The 25,726-nt window shown below is 37.4% G+C and overlaps 1 pseudogene; it reads right to left on the bottom strand.

The window, feature by feature from the left end:
* Window positions 1–627: 627 nt before the first annotated feature.
* The window catches only part of LOC114052182, a 102,601-nt pseudogene continuing 77,502 nt past the window's right edge, over window positions 628–25,726 (bottom strand).

Below are 25,726 nucleotides of genomic sequence, written 5' to 3'. Positions count from 1 at the left end.
GTACTTTTATGATTTACATCAATAAGGTAAACCTGATTTATGGAACTGCATAAACAGGAGGGGAAAACCAGTTTTTAAAAACTTAAATTTTTCCTTTTTGTGCCAGGATACTCAATTTTCAAATTAAAGTATATCAATGACAGCTTTTAAAAATAAAACCACCACCATACTTTTTTCTTTTTGCCAAGTGTATAAGGTTACTACTAAGATTTTTTTTATTTTTCCCTTTTAGGAGCAAAAGCACTAGAGATCCTGAGTAAGGAGCCCCTTACTCCAGGATCATGGGTAGTTTTTCACAGCTCCAGGGTGTCAATGTACTGTATATTAACTGGAAATAATGTCACATACTTATCTTGTAAGATAACAGAAGCTTTAGAGAACACAAAATTATTCCAATTAAGGAAATATGCACTATCTATAAATAAATATCTATTTTACAAGCTTGAATATTGGATAAATACAAAATTATCCCTCCATAAAAATGCACTTTATTTTCTTTAAAAGGTGTTTAAATAATGTTTTGTGCCACAAAAAAAAAAAACAAAAAACTAATACTGTCTGGAAACAAAGCCACTGATTGTTTCTGTTGTAGCAGATTTGCTGCAGTCTTTCTATGTTGGGTCATAATCATAATAACTCCACATCATCTTCATACTTATCCAAATCTATACCACCTGGAGGCAAAGGCCTTTCAAAGAAACGTCTTTTCTCCAACTGAAATTTGAATGCATTGGCCTTCTGATCTATAGGACTCAGTTCTACTTTGTGACCATCATTCCATTGGTTACCAGCTGCCTCTTCAGCCGCCAGAACATTATATTCTTCAGCAGCACATTTCTCTCAGTCAGAGAGCTCTTGGCCTCCACTTTCGGGACTCCTAATTACAGAAATCTGATCTTTCTGTTTGTGGTCAAAATATTTATTAATGTTGAAAAATGTATCAAAAATTTGCTAATTTATATTTCTTTAAATCACGAAAAGTAATCTTTCCTTCACATTTTGGTTTCATAAGATCTAACATCTGACAAAGACAATCTTCAAATGGTTAAGACTCAATAGCCATATTATCCAGTTTTGGGTCCTGTTCCTGATATAAATACTCCAGCTCATACATTGAGTATGTTCCATCTCCATCAAGGTCCTTGCAGCGGAACCAATATTCAATACTAGCTGGAGGTTTTTTGTTTGTTTGTTTGGTTGGTTTTTTTTTTTGTTTTGTTTTGTTTTGTTTTGTCTTCAGATATCAAAAACCAGACAAAATCACATAACTTATTTTCCCTTCTTTCTGAACCTTTTTGCCCCTTGTCACAGCTCCTGATAATATTCTTTCAATCATCCTACTGGACATAGGTCATACGTGGTCATTATGTCAGGCTAAGTCCTTTGGATCAATAAAGGGATCATGGTCAATGTCTAGTTCCCATAATTTATAACAAATGACATAAAAGTGTTCTGAAGAGAAGTACTCTGTCAACTGGTTAATATGAGCTTCCTTTTCCAATAATGTAACATTCTGCAAAAAACTGTTGTTTTTTTTGTCAGCTCAGTACAAGTGACTCTCCCAGACCAGGACCTATTTACTGTGTAAAAATTCTGTTGTATAACTGTGGTAATATATCAAGAATGAAATTCAGATGCTTCTTTTAAAAATGACAAACCAGGATGAGTATTCACTTCATTTTGTAAAAATGGAATGAAGTCTTCCTTCACCAAATAGTTACATCCAGGATTCATTAAAAAATGAATGAACTTTGCAGCATCATCAAGGTAATTCATAAACTTATGAATGGACATATATCCAGCTCACTTTCCCCCAGCACCATAAAACAATTGCCTTCACAGTAAAGCAGGCATCCATTGGCCTTTGCAACTTTACCCATATCTTCTTAAGTAGCTCTCTCATTTGGAAACTGAGAAAAAATTTTCTCTATCTTGGTAATTATAGCCTCTATATTCACTTTTTTCTTTTGACCATCCTCTAAGAAAATAAAATGTTGGAGTGCTTTGGCTCACTGATGATGGTAGAAGTTTCTCTTTTTTTGTTTGAATTACTCTTATCCCTATAGATCCATTGGTTCTTTGAACATGTGGCCCATTTCTGGTACCTACTTGAAGTACCTAAGGGGCAGTACAGTGGAAGCACAGGAAAGACTAGAGAGTGTCACCAAAAGAACCATCAGATTATCTAATATGTTTTGCTTGGAGTTAGTGATTTTAGTTGTCAAGAAATGCTCACTCTCCCCAACATCTCCACTATCAATTTCTATCCTTGCAGTATGTCTGATTTTTTTTTTTTTTTTGGCAAATGGGGTTAAGTGACTTGCCCAGGGTCACACAGCTAGTAAGCTTCAAGTGTTTGGTCTGAGGCCAGATTTGAACTCAGCTCCTCCTGTCTTCAGGGCCGGTGCTCTATCCACTGCGCCACCTAGCTGACCCTCCTGATTCTTTTCAAGCAGGCCTTGAGTGTCACTTGGGTGTTGGTCTCCAACACAGGAATAACTTGTCCACTTTAATGTTTAGGACAGACTGAATTTAGAAGACTTTTATATCCTTCCAGATATATGTGTATTGTTCCCTTTTGAACACATTCCTGATGATGGTAGGGTTCCAGAACTCCCAGCCCTCCTCCCCCATCTAATCCCTCTGTGTCAGTTCTCCCCCTCACGCCTCATTTGTATAAGATAATCACTCTTTTTACCTTTTCATAAATAGTTTTACTCTAGAATCATATCATGCTGAAGTCTACCCCAATCTTTCTTTCAAACTACCCAATTTCTAATAACTATTTTAGACATACATTTATGTTTCCTCATACAAAAAGCAAACAGTCTGTCTTTATTGAGTCTCTTGTAATTAGTCTTTGATATGCAGCATATATTTCTCTTGGATCATATATGTCAAATCTTCTATTAAGGTCAGGTTTTTTTTTTTAACAAAATCCTGAAAGTCTGGCAATTCACTGAATGTCCATTTTTTCCCATTCAGGATCATGCTTAACTTTTTTGGGTGTGATATTTTTGGCCACAACCCCAGTTCTTTTGCTCTTTGATATATAGTGTTTCAAGACCTGTGGTCTTTTACTATAGCCATTGCTAGGTCTTGTGTGATTCTAATTGTGGCAGCACCATATTTAAAATGTTTTTTTTTTTTCTTGTTGCTCATAATATTTTCTTCTTGAATTGAGGGTTTCAGAATGTAACTATGATATTCCTGTAAGTTTTCCTCATAGGATCTCTTTCAGATGGTAATTGGTGGATTTTTTCTGTATCTACTTTCCCCTCTTATTCTAATGCTTCAGTACAGTTTTCTTTAATTATTTCTTGTATTATTGTATCAAAATTCTTTTTTAATAGCAGTTTTCAGGTAGTCAGATTGTTCTTATGTTTCCTTTTCTTGTTCTATTCTCCAGATCAGTTGTTCTTTTTTCTCTTAGAAGATGTTTCACATTCTCTATTTTTTCATTCTTTATACTTTGTTTCATTATTTCTTGGTCTCTTATACCTTTACTGGCTTCACTTTGCCAAATTCTAATTTCCAAGGAGTCATTTTCTTCCTTAAGATTCTGGATCTCCTTTTTGAATTGGTTGACATTCTTTTCATAATCTTCTTGTTTTTCTTGGATTGTTCTTTTTAAAAAGAAAATTAAATCTCTCTCATCTGACTTTTAAAGTTCTTCTATGAATTCTTTTTGGGTAGGTGACAATTTTTTATTACTCTTTGGGGTAAGAGAGGCTTTTTTTTGCTTCAGTATCCTCCTCTGAAGATGAACCCCAGTCTTCTCTATTCCCATAGTAACTTTCTATAGTTAGATTCTTTCTCCTTTGCCTTTTCATATTTTTTTTTTATTTGTAGCAATTTGCTATTTGTAATTACTTCTAGTCCTGGGGCATGGGGGTTGATGCCTCTGGCCTGGGATCCTCTTTCAGTTCTCCTCTCTGGCCTGGAACCAAAACCAAGAACTCCACCCTCCTATAAGTGGCCACAGCCAGCCATGGTCCTGCCCCACTACTTCTGCACTCACTAGGGCCACATCTTGGCAGCACAGCTAGGCCTGGTGTCCGTTATCAACAGAGGTTCCCTGAATCTTCCCCAGCTCAGATGCCCAACTCTTCACACTGTCCAGGAGGTAAAAGTTTCTGTGGCTGGGGCCAAGGATACCTCCCAAGCTAGCTAGCCCCAGAGTTCACCACTTGCTGCTTCAGCAGAACTAGCCTGGAGGTCTTTACTCTTCATAGGGATGAAACCTCAGTCCTGGTTCTGGGATTTTTCTTTGGATCTTCTCCAATTATTCCAGGGGGACCACTGTTCTGCTCCAACTCTTATTCACTTTTACCACTCTACATTCACCCAGAAGTGCTATTTCATATTGTTTGTGGAAGAAATTTGGAGAGCATTGAATTTTCTGACCTACTCCACTGTCATCCCAGAATGCCATCCCCATCCAAATTCTTAAAGGAGAAGTTAGGTAAGTTACAGGTTCATTACAAGACAAGAGGTAGAGAACATCATGAAATATAAAATAGATATTTTAATTATATTAAATTTAAAAGCTTTTGCATAAGCAAAACCAATGTAACCAAGATGAGAAAGAAAATGGGAAGCTGGGAAATAATTTTTACAGCAAGTATCTCTGATAAAGGCTTCATTTCTCAAATATGTGGAGAACTGAGTCAGATTTATAAGAATACAAAGCATTTCCCAATTGATAAATGGTCAAAGGATGTGAACAGGCAGTTTTCAGGTGAAGAAATCAAAGCTATCTATAGGCATATGAAGAAGTGCTCTAAATCACTTTTGATTAGAAAAATGCAAATTAAAACAGCTCTGAGGTGCCACCTCACATCTATCGATTGGCTAATATGACCAAAAAGAAAAAGAAAATGATAAATGTTGGAGAAGATGAGGGAAAATTGGGATACTAATGCACAGTTGGTGGGGTTGTGAACTGATCCAACCATTCTGGAAGGCAATTTGGAACTAGGCCCAAAGGGCCATAAAACTGCATACCCTTTGATCCAGCAATACCACTACTAGGTCTTTATCCCAAAGAGATCATTAAAAAGGGAAAAGAACCTACATGTGCAAAAATATTTGTAGCAGCCTTTTTCATGGTGGCAAAATTTTGGAAATTGAGCGGATGCCTATCAGTTAGGGAATGGCTGAACAAGCTGTGGTATATGAATGTAATGAAATACTATTGTGCAATAAGAAATGATGAACAGATTTCAGAAAAACCTGGAAAGATTTATATGAACTGATATTGAATGAAATGAGCAGAACCAGAAAACATCGTACACAGTATCAGCAACGTTGTGTGATGATCAACTTTGAATGACTCAGCTCTTCTCAGTAACACAATGATCCAAGTCAAATACAAAGGACTCACAAAGGAAAAGGCTATTCATATCCAGATAAAAAATGGTGGATTCTGAATGCAGATCGAAGCCTAATTTTTCACTTCATTCTTTTTGTGTTTTTTTTCCCTTCTGATCTGTTTCTTCTTTTACAGCTATGACTAATACAGAAATGTTTTCCATGATAGCGTATGCATAACCTTTATCAAATTCCTACCATTTTCAGAAGAGTGGAGGGAAATGTCAAAATCTTGTAAAATTGAATGCTAAAAATTGTCTTGACATGTAATTGGGGAAGAGGCAATTGGGGTTAAGTGACTTGCCCAGGGTCACACAGCTAGTAAATGTCAAGTGTTTGGTCTGAGACCAGATTTGAACCTCCTCCTGACTCCAGGGCCGGTGCTCTATCCACTATGCCACCTAGCTACCCCATGCCCCCAGCCAGACTCCAGAGTATGTCACCACCGTAGGCCACCTCACAGTGCTAACATTGGCACTGATATCACTGAATTATTAAAATAATTTATAGTTCAAGTTTTCTACTTAAGTTTTATCCAAAGTGTTCTATTACTAAAGGGCTGTGTATTTATAAGGCAGGTGAGCCTTTTTAGGTGCTAGGATACAAAGAGAAGATTTAGTAGGAGTATTTGGACCTGACAGTTTGGTTGATACCAAAAGTGAATGGTCAGATCAGAATATGATGGACTGAGCAAAGTCCTCTTACTCTGGGTATTTCTGTTGTGAAGGAGATGAGAGAGCAGAATATTACAGAACAATGGCACGTGATAAGCTACTGACCAATAGGAAAATGTGGCTGGGTATAACTGAGTGTCATTTATAATAACAAATACCCTCAGAAGGATAAAAGTTAGTGGTTTTTATAAGATCTGTGATTGGCATTCTAACTTTCTTCTTGTGTGTGTGTATGTATGTGATAAGTCTAAAGAAGAGATCAGAAATCCTTAATGTGTCAATATGTCAGCTAACTTCTTTAGCTATTTTTTAGGCTTTAATGCTTTTTTTTTTTGGAGAGGGGAAGAAACTGAGCTACTAATATCAATCATTCAATCAATAAGCATTTATTAAGTGTCCATTGCTATATTGTCAGGCCCCAGGGAACAAAGACAAAAATGAAACCATTCTTTCCCTCAGAGAATTTATACCATCCCACTCACTACAGCAGCTTTTCCAAAATTTTTCATCTTTTCTCAAGCCCTTCCACAATTCCCCTTTACTCTCTCATCTGAGAACCTTACCTCATATTTCATTGAAAAAAATAGAAAATTGGCATAGAGCTCCCTCTTCTCCCCTCCTCCTCATCTCATCACCCAGATGACTCTATCACTATCTCAACCTTCACCCTAGTCTCACTTGAAGAGGTGAAACTTCACCTTGCCAAGGTAAATCTCTCTATTTGAAAGGTAAATACATTCCATCCCATCTCCTCCAGCAGACTGCCCCTCTATAATCCCAACTCTTGAATTTTTAATCTTCAGTCTCCTCCTGTCTACTGCTGCTTCCCTAATTTGTACAAATATGACTGTGTCTCTCCCATTCTCAACAAACCATCACTTGATCCATCCATCTTCATAGCTGTTGCCCTATATCTCTTCTGCCTTTGATAGTCAAACTCCTTTAGAAGGTCATCTACAATAGGTCCTTCCATTACACATTTTCTTTCTCCTTAACTCTTTGTCGTGTAGATTCCAACTTTATAGTTCCACTGAAACTGCTATCTCCAAAGTTACTAGTAATTTCTTAATTGCCAAAACTATGGCCTTTTCTCAGTCTTTATTGTTCTTGACATCTCTACAGTATTTAAATGATTGATCACCCTCTTCCTTCTTTGTGGTACTCTCTTTTCTCTAAGTTTCCATGACATTACTTTCTCCTGTATGACTCCTCCTTCTGTCCTTTTTGCTGCTTTTCATCCAGGTCACGCCTGCTAAGCATGAGCATTCCCTACAACTTTGTCCTGGGCCCTCTTCTTTTCATCCTCTATGTCATTTCATTTGGTGATCTCATCATCTCCCTTCATTCCGGTGATCATCTTTATGTAGATGACTATCAGATCCAATTGTCTAACCCTAACCTCTCTCCTCATCTTTAGTCTCATATAGACCTTGAAGACTTCATATGTTCAAATTGAACTCATTATCTTTCCTTCCACTCTGCCTAATTTCCCCCAGACAGTAAGTCAAGGACACCACCATCCTTTCAGTTACTCAGGATCAAAACCTGGGAATCACCTGTGACTCCTCACTCTCCCACTTGTCCCATATATAATCAGTGGTGAAGTCCTATTTCCTCCTTTGTAATATATCTCACATATGTTCCCTTCTCTCCTCTGAAACTTCCATCAACTGGTACAGGCCCTCATGAGCTCATGCCTAGACAATTGTAATAGCCAGTTATCAGAAGTATCTCTCCACTCCAATCCACCCTCCACTTTGACTTTTTTAAAATGTAAGTCTAATCCTATCAACCCTCTATTCACTAAATTCCACTCTCTCCCCGTTACCTCAAGGATCAAAGAGAAATCCTCTGACTTGCAGAGCACTTCATAACCTTGCCTCTTCCAACCTTTCTTGGCTTGTCCACTCCTTATTCCTTTTTACATACTCTTTTATTCAGTGACACTTGCGTCCTTTCTATACCTATATTTCTGTACATAGTGGCACAGTGGAGAATGCAGGGCCTGTTGTCAGGAAGACCTGAGTTGAAATCCAGTCTCAGACACTTACTATCTGTGTGACCCTGAGCAAGTCACCTAACACTGTTTGCCTCAGTTTCCTCATCAAAAAAATGAGCTAGAGAGGGAAATGTCAAACCACTCCAGTATCTCTGCCAAGAAAATCCTAAATGGCATCATGAAGAGTTAGAAATGACTGAAATATAACCAAATAACAATAAACATAGTTGTCACCATGTTGTTTCCCTGATTAGATTTTGAATTCCCTGAAACTTCGTATCCCTAGCTTTCTTTGCATCCCTAGCACTTAGCATAGTTGTTTCAAATGTAATTTCTATTTTAATCTTCTCCTAATGGGTTTAACTAGTAATATGCAGAAAAGCTGATCATTTATAAATTTAATTTATATCCTGCAACTTGGCTGAAGTTATTTTTTTACTTTTTAGTTGACTCTCTAGAATTCTCTAAACATACGATCTGCAAAAGAGATAGTTTTGTTTCTTCTTTGTCTATACTGAGTCCCTTGATTTCTTTTATTTTTTACTTTATTGCTATTGCCACTAAATATAGCAAATAGATTGCTATATCAAATAGTGGTCGCAGTGAATATTTTCACTTCATCTCCATCATATTGTAAAGGATTTGAGTTTATCCCAGTTACATATGGTGCTAGCTCTTGGATTTAGATAGATATGATTTTTCTATTAATTAATTAATTAATTTTAGTTTTCAACATTCATTTCCACAAGATTTTGAGTTCCAGATTTCCTTCCCATCTCTCCTCTCACCCAACCCCAAGACAGTGTGCATTCTGATTACTCCTTGCTCCGATCTGCCCTCTCTTCTATCACCCCCCCCACCACTTCTCTTATCCTCTTCCTTTCTATTTTCCTGTAGGGCAAGATAGAAATGCCCCATTGCCTGTATATCTTATTTCCCATTTGCATGTAAGAACAATTTTTAACACTCATTTTTAAAACTTTGAGTTCCAAATTCTCTTCCCTCCTCACCTCCGTAATTGAGAAGGCAAGCAATTTGATACAGGTTATACACGTGGAGTCATGCAAAACACTTCCATAAAGGTCATGTTGTGAAAGGCTATATTTCCCTCTATCCTATCCCACTCCCCTTTTATTCTATTCTTTCCTTTGACCCTGTCCCTCCTCAAAAGTATTTGCTTCTGATTACACCCTCTCCTAATATGCCCTCCCTTCATCATACTCCCTTCTCTTGTCCCCTTCCCCCCTACTTTCCTGTAGGGTAAGGTAGATTTCCATACCCAATTGAGTGTGTATGTTATTCCCTCTTTAAGCCACATCTAATGAGAGTAAAACTCACTCATTCCCTCTCACCTCCCTGCTCTTCCCCTCCACTGTAAAAGCTTTTTCTTGCCTCTTTTATGTGAGATAATTTACCCCATTCTTCCTCTCCCTTTATTCTCCCAGTATTTTTTATATATCATCCTTTCATATTCAACTCACCCTGTAGTCTCTGTCTATATCATATCATATCATATCATATCATATCATATCATATCATATCTATCTATCTATCTATCTATCTATCTATCTATCTATCTATCTATCTCTCTATCTATCTTCCTTCCAACTACCCTAATACAGAGAAAGGTCTCATGAGTTACAAATATTATCTTTCCATGCAGGAATGTGAACAGTTCAACTTTAATAAGTCCCTAATGATTTCTCTTTGCTGTTTACCTTTTTATACTTCTCTTGAGTCTTCTATTTAAAAGTCAAATTTCTATTCAACTCTGGTCTTTTCATCAAGAATGCTTGAAAGTCCTCTATTTCACTGAATATCCATTTTTTCCTCTGAAGCATTATGCTCAGTTTTGCTGGGTACGTGATTCTTGGTTGTAATCCTATCTCCTTTGACCTCCAAAATATCATATTCTAAGCCCTCTGGTCCCTTAATGTTGAAACTGTTAAATCTTGTGTTATCCTGATTGTGTTTCCACAATACTTGAATTCTTTTATGCTGCTTGGAATATTTTCTCCTTGACCTGGGAACTCTGGAATTTGACTATAATATTCCTGGGAGTTTTCCTTTTGGGGTCACTTTTAGGAGGTGATCAGTGGATTCTTTCAATTTTTATTGTGCCCTCTGGTTCTAGAATATCAGGGCAGTTTTCATAGATAATTTCTTGAAACATGATGGTTAGGCTCTTTTTTTGATCATGGCTTTCAGATAGTTGAATAATTTTTAAATTCTCTCTCCTGGTTCTATTTTCTAGGTCAGTTGTTTTTCCAATGAGATATTTCACATTCTCTTCTATTTTTTCATTCTTTTAGTTTTATTTTATTGTTTCTTGATTTCTCATAAAATCATTAGCTTCCATTTGCTCCATTCTAATTTTTTAAAGAATTATTTTCTTCAGTGAGCTTCTGGACCTCCTTTTACATTTGGCCAATTCTGCTTTTTAAGGCATTCTTCTCCTCATTAGCTTTTTGAACCTCTTTTACAGTTTGGATTAGCCTATTTTTGAGGTGTTCTTTTCTTTTTTTTTTTAGAAAAATTATTTTTATTTTGACATCTGAATAAGTGTTGACTCCTCAGGACATGGTCTTTGAAATCTTTTCCAACTTATTCATCAACTTATTGCACTGTGCCTTTCTCAAAAACATAGATACCATCCAAAAATTTTCTGATATCCTTGTTTTTGACTGTGGTGACCTGTTGAATCAGGGCAGCTGAGTTTGATACAAGTTCAATATCATTTCCTTCAAGAATTAAGTCATCTTTTTGGGCTTGAGAAACAGCACAAGCAACACCTGGTCTCAATGTGCACTCTTTGGATATATTTTTCACCCAAAAAATTTCTTATTTCAACAAGTGAGCCATTTTCTTGAATAACAACATTGATGGGAAGTGAGCATACACAGAGCTCATCTTGTAACAAAAACCCAGGGCAACGCCTTTGATCATGTTTTGTATGTGACTACAGATTGTTCATATGGTTGCAAGTTCTTTTCAATTTCTCCACCATTTGTCTGCCTGGAGCCTTTTTTCTTCTTTCCAAGGAGACTGAACTCAAGATTGATAAGGTTGAAATCCCTGTGGAGGATTCCTCTGAACCCCTTCACAATAATTGTCTGACTCTTAAGAGAGATGTCAACATTTTATGGGATGTCGAAGGTCTGGTTGCTTAGAATGGCCTTCATTCTGGTAGTGAATGGGCCAAAGAGAGTAAGGTGTCATTTTCTTCAGTATTTTTTTGAGTCACCTTTAGCAAGCTGTTGACTCATTTTTCATGATTTTCTTGCATCACTTTCATTTTTCTTCCCAATTTTTCCTCTACTTTTCTCACTTGTTTCTCGAAATCCTTTTTGAGCTCTTCCATGCCTAGGACTGTTTCTTATTTTTCTTGGAAGCTTTGGATGTGGGAGCTTTGACTTTGTTGTCTTCTTCTGGTTGTATGTTTTGATCTTCTTTGTCACTCAAGTAAGATTCTATGTCTCAGTATTTTCTCACTGTTTGCTCATTTTCCCAGCCAATTACTTGACTTTTAAACTTTTCATTAAGGTAGGGCTCTGCTTCCAGTGTGGAGGGTGTTTGGTCTCAAGTTTCAGGGGTTTTGTGTAGCTATTTTCTTTTTCTTTTTTTTTAAGGCAATTGGGGTTAAGTGACTTGCCCAGGATCACACAGCTAGTAAGTGTCAAGTGTTGGTATGAGGCCGGATTTGAACTCAGGTACTCCTGACTTCAGGGCCAGTGCTCTATCCACTACACCACCTAGCTGCCCCTTTTGTGTAGCTATTTTCAATGATACTTCTAGGGACCTGTAAATTTTCATTTCTTCCAAGGTGGTACAATTAAAGGAGAGGTGTTTACTCCTCTCCTGACTTGTGTTCTGGTCTGTTAGTGACCACAAGCACTCTTTTCTGCCTCGGAACTGTGAGGAGAATTCCCTCTCCACCACTGCCACAAGCTTTGCTATGCCAGTGTTCCTCCTCACCCCAGGACCAACACCCTGGACTACAACTGAGATCCAAGCATGGGCAAAGCAAGAGAATCCTGCCTCAGTACCCCAAATTCTCCTTTGACCAATTGATCTCTCTACTTTCTGTGGGCCAAGAGCTCCAAAAGCAGCCACTGCTGCTGCCTCTGCCGCCTCTGCCACTGCTGTCTTACCCACAGCCCTGGGACAGGGCCAGACAGTGCTCCTCTTTCACCCAGGTCTGACAGACCTTTCCTACTGATCTTCTAAGTTGTCTTTGTCATTTGTGGGTTGAGAAGTCTGGAAACTGCCACAGCTGCCAGTGATTCAGTCTCCTGAGGTCTGCTTTGAGTTTACTGGGGCCCAGTCTGTGCTGGTGCATTTTGTGCTGGACTGTGCTCCTCTCTCAGACTGGTGCAACAGACCTTTCCTGTCAATCTTCCAGCTTGTCTTAGGTTGGAAATTTGTTTTGCTCTATCATTTTGTGGGTTCTGCTGCTCTAAAAAAATTTTAGAGTCATTTTTACAGGTATTTGAAGGGCTTTGGGGGAGAACTCAAGCTAGTCTCTGCTTTTATTCTGCCATCTTGGCTCTGCCCCTAGATAGATGCTATTTACCAGATTAAGGAAACGTCCACTCATTCTTATGTTTTCTAGTGGCTTTTTTTTGTTATTGTTAACAAAAAAGGCTATTACATTTTGTTAAAAGCTATTGATATAATCATGTGTTTTTCTTATTAATGTGGTCTTTATGTTCATAGTTTTCTTAATGTTGAACCAAACTTGCATAACTGGTACAAAACCAATCTGGTCATAATGTATAATCTTTGTGTTGTATTGCTATAGTTTCTTTGCTAAAATCTTATTTTAAAATGTTGCACTAAACTTAGGAGAGCAAGGAATAGTTTTCCTGTCAGATCCATGGAGAAGGGAAGAATTTATCACCAAATAAGAGATTGAAGCATACTGTTTTCACTTTTTGTTTTGTTATGTTTTTCTTTCTCATGGTTTTTCCCCTTTGTTCTGATCGTTAATTTATTCTGATTCAAAATGGACAGTTTTGATTACATTAAATAAAAAAAGGATTTGCACAAACAAAACCAATGCAAACACAATTAGAAGGAAAGCAGAAAGTTGGGAAACAGTTATTATAGACAATGTTTCTGATAAAGGCCTCATTTCTCAAATATATAGAGAACTGAGTCAAATTTATAGGAATACCAGTCATTCCCTAATTGATAAATGGTCAAAGGATATGACCAGGCAGTTTTCAGATGAAGACATTAAAGCTCTCTGTAATCATATGAACAAATACTCTAAATTGTTATTGATTAGAGAAATGCAAATTAAAACAACTCTGAGGTACCACCTCACACTTTTCAGTTTGGCTAATATGACAGAAAAAGAAAATAATAAATGTTGGAGAAGATGCAGAAAAATTGGGATACTGATGCCTTATTGGTAGAGATGTGAACGGCTCCAACCATTCTGGAAAGCAATTTGGAACTAAGCCAAAAGGGCAATCAAACTGTATGCCCTTTGATCCAGCAATACCACTACTAGGTCTGTATCCCAAAAAGATCATAAAAAGAGGAAAGGAATCACATGTACAAAAATATCTATAGCGGTTCTTTTTGTGGTGGCAAAGAATCAGAAACTGAGGGGAATATCCATCAACTGGGGAGTGGCTGGACAAGTTGTGGTATATGAATGTAATAGACACTATTTTGCTACAAGAAATGATGAGCAGGTAGACTTCAGAAAAATCTGGAAAGACTTATATGAACTGATGCTGAGTGAAGTGAACAGAACCAGGAGAACATTGTACACAGTAACAGCAACATTATGTGATGATCAACTATGATAGAACTACCTTTACTGAGCAATACAGTGATCCAAGAGAACTCCAAGACTCATGCTAGAAAATGCTATTCACCTTCAGAAAAAGGACTATGGAGTCTGAATGCAGATTGAAGTATACTGTTTTCACTTTTTGTTTTGTTTTGTTTTCTTATGATTTTTCTCTTTTGTTCTGATTCTTCTTTCACAACATGACTAATGTGGAAATATGTTTAACATAATTGTACATGTACAGATTGTTTGCTATCTTAACAAAAGGGGAGGGGAAGGAGAGAGGCAAAAAACTTTGGAACTCAAAATCTTATAAAAATAAATGTTGAAAACTATGTTTACATGTAATTGGGAAAAGTAAAATACTATTAAGTGGGAAAAATAACCACAATCAAACACAAAAAAATTGTACCAATATTCATTAGGGACATCATTCAATAGTTTTATTTCTTTGTTTCCACATTCCCTGGTTTAGTTATCAAAGTGTGGGAGAGAAGAGGTATTTGACTGCTTACAAAACAGAAGGTCTACAGAGCTGTTGTGCTGACCTCATTATTGTATGTTTGTGAAATCTGTACAGTATACATGTGCCATGCTAGGAAACTGAAATGCTTCTATTTGAATTGTCTTAGTAAGATTCTGAAGATCATCTAGCAAGATAAGGTATCGGACACTCAGGTCCTTTCTCAAGCATTCAAACTCTATGCAACCCTGATGGGCTGGCCATGTTGTTTAATGTCAAAGGTGCCTTTGCTTAAAAAATTATCTTACTGAGAACTCACACAACACAGGTACTTATGTAGTGGTCAGAAGAAGTGATACAAGGACATTCTTAAGGTTTCTCTGAAGAACTTTGGAATCAAGTAGGTGATCAGAGACACTGGCAAAGGATTGCCTAGCAAGGCATGCCCGCATCAAGAAGGCCTTTTGCTCTATGAGCAAAACAGAATTGAAGTAGCTCAAAAGAAATCTGAAATGTGCAGATTTAGACATCTCCACTGCAAATGCTCATATGGACTATTTGTGCCTGACCTATGGTAGAGCCATCCAAGGTCATATTGGTCTGATTAGCTGCAACAGGACATGTTATACTTTGACTCCAATGCAGTGAAATCATTCTGATCCTCTGAAGGACAACAAGCAAACCAATCCACCAAAATGTCTACACTTATGGTAGATTGGGAGTGATAGTATTAGGAATGCTTTGATAGGCCCTGAAGGTATTTCAATTTTCTGCTGCTTTCTCCCTTTTTTCATTCCTTCCCCCCTTCACACCTCACCACAGCTTTATCTCATGCCTAGACATCTTTTACAACTTTCAGGAATTCAAAGATTTTTTTAAATACACAGCTAAATGGTATCTTCCTTCAAAAGGAGGAGGGTCAAAAGGACTGGGCTACAATATCAGATTTCACCATCAGGAACTACTAGATTATGCTTCCCATGCCAAATTCCTTCTTGTAGCTTTTGGGTTTTATAATGTACACAGAGTTTGTGTGCTTTGTGTCCACGTATCCACGAATCTAGATATGGCCCACAAGGAGGCAAGGATAGATATCTTGAGTGTCTCCTCCACCCTTCTCCCAGGGAGATTTTGATTCATGGCATGAGGAAATGTAGGCAAGAAATTGGAGTCAGAAGCTAGATCAAGAATGGAGAACCTGTGGCCTTGAGGCCACATGTGGCCTACTATATCCTTGTGTGTGGTCTTTTGACTGAGTCCAAGTTTTATTTGTTCTGTAAAACTTAGATTCATTCATAGGGCCTCACTTGAGGACCTAGAAGGCTACATGTGGCCTCAAGGCTGCAGATTCCTCACTCCTGGGCTAGACACTCTTCTCTCCTCAGGCAGAGGGGATACAGGGCTAGAAATATATCTATCTATATGCCTAAATATTTTTTAGTCTAGGGAAACTTTTTTTAGGTTCAAGCTAGTTCCTTATCACTATCCCTTAATGATGGAGTTCCCAGAACTATCTATGTAAGGCCTGACTCTCTTTCTGCCAAATGCCAGTTCCACAATGAACATATATAACAAATATCAGATAAACCCATTTATCCAAGTTAATGGCAAACAGAAATCAGAGAAGGTATGCAGATGAGAATACATAGCAAACAACACACAGAACAAATGAGCTTTCCCATTGGGAGCAAGATTATAAGTTTCTAGCATAGTAAATTGGGTATAGGGACATAATCGTGGTGCTGGCTCCTCTATACATGGACTTCTTCCCAAAATCATTCCTCCACTTTAGTACCTAGTGTGTACAACTCCAGATCTTCTGTCTCAAAGCTTTCTCATCCCCTCATCAACTCCACCTCTCACAAAGGGATACAACATTGAGCAATCAATCTCTACCAATGATAAGAGTCCTGTGTAAATGTACATTGAAGCGTGGGTTACAAATATGAATCAGTGTCCCATTTTTTTCCAGCAAATTAAAATTTTTACTCATAAAAGGGTACCTAAATAAACAACCATTACTTCTTTGGGCTGTTTGATAAGTAACCACTTTAACCATAGTTTATTATGATCTAGACCTCTAAATAGTAGGGCAGGAACAGGAGAGCTATAACTAACAGATTTTTTTCAAACCTGGAACAAGAGGGAAGATTGGAGGAGAAAGATCACCTGGAGGGAAGCTCCTGTGGAGAGGAAGCATGACTTGAGAGAAGGCCATTGATATTTTTAGGGGCTGCATGAAGCATGAGAAAAGTTCATTATGGAAACTCTGAATAGTGCTATTTTCATTTTCTGAATTTTCCAGCCACAAAGGTGGAGGAGAAGAGGACAAAATGTGTCCTGGGTCAAAGCCTCCATTAGGTACAACTGAAGATTTCTTGGAGGGGGAAGAATGTTTCCTTCATGGTGCTGTTGGTATCTTCTAAATTTTTTTTTCCAAGGGCATACTGATTATTAGGTGAGATTAAGTTAAGTTACCCTAAGTGGGTTAAAGATATGGAGGGATGAGAGCAGTGATTATTCATATCTAGTGGATCCCAGTTATAGAAGCCATGCTCTGGCTGCCTGGACAGCAAAGAGGGAAGTTTTTACCTGCCATACAAGTGACTGCTTATATTACTTACACTGCTTTTCAAGTAGCATCTGGACTAATCTCTAATATCCCAAATGACTCTTTTCTGATGCTTCAATGAGCTGTCTATTTGGTCAGATTTATCTTGGCTTCTTCTATATGGGCATGATTGAAGTGGGCACTGATAGTCTCAGCTCATGTGGTATTCCACCTAATGCCAGATGTTCAGTTGAGGCTGTAAGACACTGGTGTTGCCTGTCAAAATGGCTAGATGTCAGGGAACTGCAGAGGGGGAATAAGAGAAGATCATCACCCCACTGACAATTGAAAATCTGCAGAGTGTAATGATGAATGAGGCAATAAGGGATCGAAGGTCTCTTTAAAGCTCTGCCTCTAACTTGCTGTTTGATCTTGGGGAATTCAATTAAACTCTCTGGACTTCAATTTCTTAATCTATAAAATGCAAAAAGCTCAGCCTAAATTATTTTTTTAGAGCCCTATCCTTTTTTTTTTTTTTCCTCCCTGGGATTTCCTTTTTATAAATAAAAGATCACTTAAATGGCTAATTTTCCCTTTGCTTAAAACACACATTCCTCAAATTTAGTATCTCTGCACTAAAATCAGAGCATTAGATTCCATTCTGGGCCTCTATGCAAAATTCTTTGTTGTTTAAAAGCCACCTAAAACAGAAGAAGTAATTGAGCCTGGATGGGAAAGAACCTAAAATTTCTTAAATTTTAGGCTTCTTTAAGGTAGGAATTTGTTGACTGTATTCCCCTCTCAGCCTGATGCAACAGACCTTTCCTGTTGACCTTTCAGGTTGTCTTGGACTGGAAATTCATTTCACTTGGTCTTTTTGTGGGTTCTGCTGTTCTGGAATTTGTTTAGAGTTATTTTTACAGGTATTTGGAGGAGTTTGGGGAGAGTTCAAATGAGTTTCTTCTTTTACTCTATGCCATCTTGTCTCTGCCTGAACTATATTTTTGATTGCAGAATGAATGGGCAGATGTGATTTCTAAGAAATTATTAGTGGTATCTCAAAAAAAATTTTGGAGAGTGAGAGAGATTCTTCAGGATTGGAAAACAGCGAATATTCTTCTAATTTAAAAAAAGTGGAGATAATGTAGCCCGCAAACTACAGGGCATTCAGCTTGACTTAGATTCATGGGACAATACTAGAAGACTCAAATAAAGAGATGGTTAGTGAAAATCTACAAGGGAAAGTAGTATTTATAGAGACTCATCATGGCTTCATCAAGAACAGATCCTGAAAGTCTAAATTTATTTTATATTTTTTATAGATGGTATAGATTTTAGATTTTAGCTAGATTTTAGCAAAAGATTTGATCATGTGTTTTATACTAATTTTATCCAAAAGATGAGGATATGGGTTGAATTCTAATGTAGTTAGAATTTGAAACAAGTTAAATGGATAGACTCAAAAAGTATCCATCAGTGGATCACTGTCTAGTATGCAGGAGGCCTCCAGTGCAGTGCCCTAGGAATTTGTGCTTGGACCTATAATATTTCATATTTTTATCAGCAAAAATGACATGCTTATCACATTCACCAATGACAAAAAGCTGGGAGGTCTAGTTAAACCAATACAAGGCAAAGTCAGCATCCAAAAATATCTTTGCAGACTAGAGAATTGGTTTGAATCTAAGATGGCATTCAAAAGAGATAAATCTGGGTTCAAAAATCAACCATACAAATACAGGTAATAATTTGTCTGGAAAAAAATCCCGTATTTTTAATGCATTGCAATTTCAATATGAGGCAGCAGTGTGATGTAGCAGCCAAAAAAGCTAGTATAATGTTAGGCTACAATTAGAGAGGAATACCTTCCAGGAATAAAGAAGTGGTCACCCTCATCTAGACCTCATCTAGAGCATTGAGTTCATTTTTGGGCACCACAGTTTAAGGAAGATATTGATTGATAAATCAGAGAATATCCATAGAAGGGCAGTCAGAAAAGTAAAGAGCCTTGTATCCATGTCCAGTGAAGACAAGTGGAAATAACCGAGGGTTTTTAGTGTGGAGAAGAGTAGATTTAGACAGGACATGAGAGCTGTGTTCAAATATTTGAAGGGTTGTTGTAGTAAAGGGGCAGTACTTGTTCTGTTTGGCCCTAGAGAACAGAACCAGGAACAATGGGGAGAAGTTGGAAAATGGCAAATTTAGGCTTGATATTAAGAGAGATTTCTTCTTTTTTGATTCATTTTGTTTCAGTTCTAAATTCTTTCTCTTTCCTCTACCATTCCCATTGAGAAGACAAGAAAAATAAAACATTACAAATACATATAGTCACGTAAAACAAGTTAGTCATGTTCCAAAACAAGAATGACAACAAAAGAGAAAAAGAAAGTGGAAAAATATATTCAATTTGTCCATCAGTTCTCTATCTGGAGGCAGATAGTATGTTTTATCATGAGTCCTTTGGAATTGTGAAGGGTCATTGTGTTGATCAGAATCACCTAGTATTCAAAGTTGATTATCTTTACAAATAGCTGTTATTCTCTAGATTTTTTCTCTAAGTTCTGCTCACTTCAATTTGCATCATTTAATAAAGGTCTTCCCAGGTTTTTCTGAAACCATTCCCTTCATCATTTCTTACTGCACAAAAGTATTCATTACATTCATTTACCACAAACAATTCATCCATTCTTGAATTGATGGGCATCCCCTCAGTTTCCAATTCTTTGTTATTGCAAAAAGAGCTGCTTATAAATATTTTTGTACATATGGATCTTTTTCCTTTTTCTTTGATCTCTTTAGGGCATAGACCTAATAGCAGTATTATTGGGTCAAAGGATATGCTCATTTATAGTGTTCAATTATCTTTATCTAAGATAGGGTTACCTAAGTATTCTATTTCTTACTCTGTTCATCTGGGGAATTTATGTTTTTATAAATATTTATCTTTTATTTAGAATAATTGCTTCTTTATCTACTTCATTGACTGTGAATTCATTTTTCACATTTCATATAGGTAATTTGGCTTTATTCTTTCTTTTTAAAAATCAAATTAACTTATGTGTCTTTTATTTAAAAAAAACAGCTCCTGGTTTTATTTATTCATTTTTTTTTTAAATTTTGGCTTTGCTAATCTTTCCTTTGATCTCCAGAATTTCTATTTTGGTGTTAATTTAGGGTTTTTTAATTTGTTATTTTCCAGATTGTTTTAGTTGTATGCCCAACTCATTCAATCTGATCTTTTCTTTTTTTTTTATTTATGTAAGAATTTAGAGATTAACATTTTTCTCCTAAGTACTGATTTAGTTACATTCCCAAATTTTGGTATATTATCTCTTTGTTGTAATTATCTCTAGTGGGTAGAGCACTGGTCGATGGAGTCAGGAATATCTGAGTTCAAATACAGCCTCAGACACTTGACATTAGCTGTGTGACCCTGGGCAAGTCACTTAACCCCATTTGCCTAGCCAAAAAATAAAGTAATTATCTCTAGTGAAATTATTGATTGTTTTCATGATTTGTTTTTTGACCCACCTATTCTTTAAAATTAGGTTATTTATTTCCAATTATTATTTTTTTCTTTTGTGGCTTTTTTTTTAATTTTTAGGCAATTGGGGTTAAGTGACTTGCCCAGGGTCACACAGCTAGTAAGTGTCAAGTGTTTGGTCTGAGGCTGGATTTGAACTCAGGTCCTCCTGACTCCAAGGCTGTCCAATTAATTTTTAATCTATGCCTCAGAAGCCCTATTTCTGCTTTCCTGCATTTATTTGTGACATTTTTTTTGCCCCAATATGTTGTCAATTTTTGTGAAAGTGTCATGCACAGCTGAGAATATGTATACTCCTTTCTATTACCATTCAATATTCTCCAGAGAGCTATTATATCTATTTTTTCTAAAAGTCTATTTGTTTCCTTAACTTCTTCCTTATTTATTTTAAGGTTAGATTATCTAGGCCTGAGAGGGGAAATTAATGCCCTCCACTAATATAGTTTTTCTTCCTGTATATTTCCTCTTGCAACTCCTTTAACTTTTTCTTCAAGAATTTGAATGCTAGGCCATTTGGTGCATATATGTATAATGTTAATGTTAATTCATTATTTGTGGTACTTTTTAGCAAAATGTAGTCTTCTTCTCTTTTAATTAGGTCTCTTTTTAATTTTGCTTTATCTGAGATGATGATTTACTACCCTGCCTTTTTTACTTCATTTGAAGCATAATAGATTCTGCCCCAGTCTCGTATTTTAACTCTGTGCCTTTCTGTTTCAAATGTTTCTTGTAAACAACATATTGTTGGATTCCAATTTCTAATTTTGTCTGCTATCACCTTCCCTTTTATGGGTGAGTTCATTTCATTCACATTTACAATTCTGATTGCTAACTACATCTCTCCTCCATTCTATTCTTTTATACTTATCTTTCCATTTTTAACTTCTCCACTTCTCAAGAGTATGTTTTGCTTCTGACCACTGCTTCCCTTAACCTATCTGTGCTTTTATCTCCCCACCCCTTTTTTCTTAACTTCTTTGCTTCTTACTTCCCTGTTGGATAAGATGGATTTCTCTACCCAGCTGTATGTGTATGTTTATTTTTCCATTATTGAATCAATTCAGATGAGAGTGAGGTTCAAGTGTTGCCCAATCCCCCCACACCCACATTATATAAAGTTTTCCCTGCATGATCTATTAAATTTCCACATTTTTCCTCTCCCTTTCCCCTTGTCCCATTGCCTTTTGAGATCAATTCAATGTAGTATAATCACATTCAAGTCCTCCATCTAATTGGATTTGCTCTAAGACCCTTGGTGATGATAAAGTTCTGGGGGCGTTACATGTACTCTCTCCTTATGTACAAATATAATCTTTAATTCTTCTAAGATTTTTTTTCTTAATCTTATGTCCAATCTGCATTTTTTCTTTGATGTTTTGCATATAAATGCTTCTAAGTCATTGTCTTCTTCTGTGTTTGTGTCTTGAGTTTCCTGTCAGCATAGTAGCTCTTTATAGTCAGTTTCTTTTTCTTTCTTTCTTCTTCTTTTTTTTTTTTTTTGTTTTATTTGTTCATTCCTCCTGCCTACTTCTTGATTTTGGACTTTATGTTTGTATTTGGCTCTTCTCACTTCAGGGAGGGAGGCATGTCTGGACTGATTTTTTTGTCTTTTTATGTTCTTCATAAAAGTTTTCACAACTCAGTCCAGGGCCCTGGAAGTTTTCAATTCTTCCAAGGTGGTGTGATCTATGAAGAAGTTTGTCACTGCCTTCTTGGTCTGAGCTCTTCAAGCTCCTGACCCCTGTTTGGGTCTGTTGGATTATGTGTGGCTGAGTTTGAGTAGACTGTGCTGAACTCAGATACTGTTACCCTGTTGAGAAGTTCTGAAAGTTCAAAGTTATTGTACTCCTTGACTCTCTTTTGGTCTTCATTCCCGCCATGATTATTCCACTGCATGCTTGTGTTCAGGGCTAAAGGTTAGGACTGAGTCCCCTCTCTGCTCTTGGGCTAAGATTTTGGAACTTGTTTCTTGCTTCATACAAAGCAAGGGCCTTTCTCACTCACCACCGCTCCTCTCGACTCTGGAACTGTGACATGGTGCATTGGGTAACAAGTGACAGAGGTGCCAGATGGCTGTTCCTAGCACTGGTTCATGGGTCCCCTGAAATCTTTTTATTCCCCAGTGCTTCCCTCTGTAGTTAAATCTCAGTCCCCTTACTGTCCCTGGGCACTGATATACTTCCCACCTCTGCTGCTGCTGTTGTTGTTGCTGCTGCTGGGCTGCATGCCTGGCCGGTCCCTGCCAAGCTGCCCTGGGCTGGAAAAATAACCCACTCTGATTTTTTCATGGATTTTCCAATCAAAATTCTACCTGACACATTTTATAGGTTGTTGTGTTGGGTGAGTTGGGTAAAAATTCTGACTCTACACCATCTTGACATTGCCTGTCAAGATAAATTTCTCAACAATTGGAGCAGTCTAAAAGGGAATAGGCTATCTCAGGAAATAAAGAGTTTCCACCTTAATGAAGGTCTTCATGCAGACTTTTGGATATGTTAAAGTGAAAATTCCAGCTTATGGTGAGTCGGCCCATAAGGCTACTGAGATCCCTTCCAACTCTTTAATCTGGTGAATTCGTGATTCTGTTTCTACTGTGAAGAAAAAGTTTTGTACACAGATAAGTAGATAAAAATATGAATGCAAACTATGTGGGGATGAAGGTGGAGAGGAGATCATTAATAACAGGAGAAATCAAGAAACATCTTGGGGAAAAGGCGGTGCTTGAGCAAAATCTTGAAGGGAGCAAGTGCTTGCAAGAGGTAGAAGTAAGAAAGGAAAACATTCCAGGCACAAGGGACACTGCCTGTGCAAAATCATGGAGGCTGGAGGTAGAATGTCATGTTCAAATAATTGCAAATAGGCACATTTTATTGCCATGGAAAAATGTGCAAGGAGTATGAATGTGAAATTGGTTGGGAAACAGTTCAAACCAGATAGTGAATGGCTTTAAATGGCAAAGATAGGAGTTTGTCTTTTATTTGGGAATCTAGGAGGAGTCACTGGCACTTCCTAAGCAAAGGATTAACATAGTCATATATGTGCTTTAGAAGTATTAATTTTGGGGCAGCTAGGTGGTGTAGTGGATAGAGCTCTGGCCCTGGAGTCAGGAGGACCTGAGTTCAAATTTGGCCTCAGACACTTACTAGCTGTGTGACCCTGGACAATCCACTTAACTTTAATTGCTTAGATAGATAGATAGATAGATCGATAGATAGATGACTAAATAAGTAAATAAGAAATATGAATTTGGCAGCCATGTGGAGGATAGTTTAGAGATAGAAGAGACTGGGAAAAAATGCAATTTAGGAGGTTGTTACAATGAGTTACGTGAAAAAGAGGCCTCAACTGGGTTTTTGGATTTGCAAATGATGTACAAGTGGATGTGCAAGTGAAGAAAGTGGGGACATGTAAGACATGTCATGGGGGTAGAAGTGAGAAGACTTTAGAACTAATTGAATATGGCAGTGGTGAGAGAGGGCAAAGAAATGATAACCAAAGATTTGGAACTGAATGAGATTACAAAGAAATACAGAGAGACAGAGAGGTGGAAACAGAAGGAAAAACAGGGACAGAGACAGAGACAGAAAGACAGATAAAAAGAGAGAGACAAAAACAGACAGAAAGAGAAGATAAAAAATGATTAGGGAAGTATAAAATGTTTACATGTAAATAAACCTATTTACTTATTTTAGATTTACATTTCTCACTGATGGGAACATTTTACACCTGGAAGTTTCTGTGAAGCTGAAGCATCTTTTCCGCTGGGAAGATTTTCTCTTTTCTTCCCTACCCCAGACATTCCCCTCTAACCCAGCTGACAGCTCATGACCCACTAGGTCTAATGTCTGTGTCTCACATTAACACCTCTGAATTCTGCTGATTTGCTTGAAAGAAGAAAAGGTTAGGAGTGTCCCAGAGGTGAAGCTATCTATTACACAGCAGTAACACATTCCTCAGCTCACCCTCGTGGCCTTGGCCACCCAGAGGAGTGAGAGGAAAAGGAGGTGGAAGTGATATCCGAGATTACTGTACCAAGAGAATGCTGAATACAGGAGCCTTCCCCACCCCACCAACCATAGCTCCCACTCCTCTGAGTGACTGACAACAGAAGTAATTATTCTGAAAGTCTTACTAGGGAGAGAGGTCAGTCTATGAGAAATTCAAGCCTCTTGAGATCTTTTAGTTCAGATTTCTATGAAAGATTTGTTCTATGAGAAAAAATAAGATAAAACATTGAGAACAAAACTCTGGTTCGTGGCTAAATGTAGGTATTGAACACTAGGCTGTGGTATTCACCTATGCACACCTGTTACTAAGGTACGGTGACAGAGGCAAAGCCAGGGGACCAAATTTAGAGGTGTTAATAGCATTTGCAGTCATTCAGCTGCATGGAAAAAAAAAATTAGTGTCTAGATAGGAAAGGAAATGAGTTAAGACAGGTTGCTCACAGATATTAATTTGGGAGTGATTTCCCAAACCCAGAGCCCATCTGAGGATGCACTTCATGATCTTTTCCCCCAGATGCAACATTTCCTAGTTAAATCTCCATTCTTTAGTACTCTATAGAGATACATGGAAATTTGGTTTTTGACCAATAAAAGACAAAATAAAAGGCTTTTTCTTAAGGTTGATAATGGGTTGCATATTTTAACCACTCATTTGTTGCCTGTCCCATTTGTCAATCAATCAATAAATTCTAATCCTCTAGGCTCTGTTCTGGGCTTATTTAATCTTCTCTTTCTGCTTCTGTTTTTGTCTCTCTCTTTTTCTCTTTTTGTCTCTGTTTCTATTTCTGTCCTCATATCTCCTTCTGTTTCTACCTCTCTGTCTCTCTGTGTTTCTTTGTAATCTCATTCAGTTCCAAATCTTTGGTTATCATCTTTTTACTCTCCCTTACCCCCCCCAACATTCAGTTAGTTCTAAAGTCTTCTCACTCCTGCCTCCATGATATGTCTTATATGTGCCCATTTTCTTCATTTGCACATTCAAAACCCCAGTTGAGGCACCTCCTTCTTCTCTCACTTGGGTCATTGTAACAACCTCCTAAATGGCCTATTTTTCTGTCTCTTCCATCTGTGGGGAACAGGGACCATCTATCTGCTTTTGTATTTGATCTTCAGCACCTTGCAAAGTGCCTGACACATAGTAAGCATTTAATAGATGCTCATTGATTGACATGTAATTACAATTTAGCTTGTCATTGAGTTGTTTAGTAGGGATTGGACATAATGCTACTTTGTAGAAGGGATTATGGGTATGCCAACCTCAGGGCTCTAAGGGAAAAAGTAGAGGGAGGTGATAAAATAGGGGAAAATG

This window comes from Vombatus ursinus, unplaced genomic scaffold (genome assembly GCF_900497805.2).
Source record: "Vombatus ursinus unplaced genomic scaffold, bare-nosed wombat genome assembly UNPS02014807.1, whole genome shotgun sequence".
Classification (NCBI taxonomy): domain Eukaryota; kingdom Metazoa; phylum Chordata; class Mammalia; order Diprotodontia; family Vombatidae; genus Vombatus; species Vombatus ursinus.
Note: the sequence above shows the minus strand (reverse complement) of the source record. Positions and strands in the feature narration are given on the sequence as shown.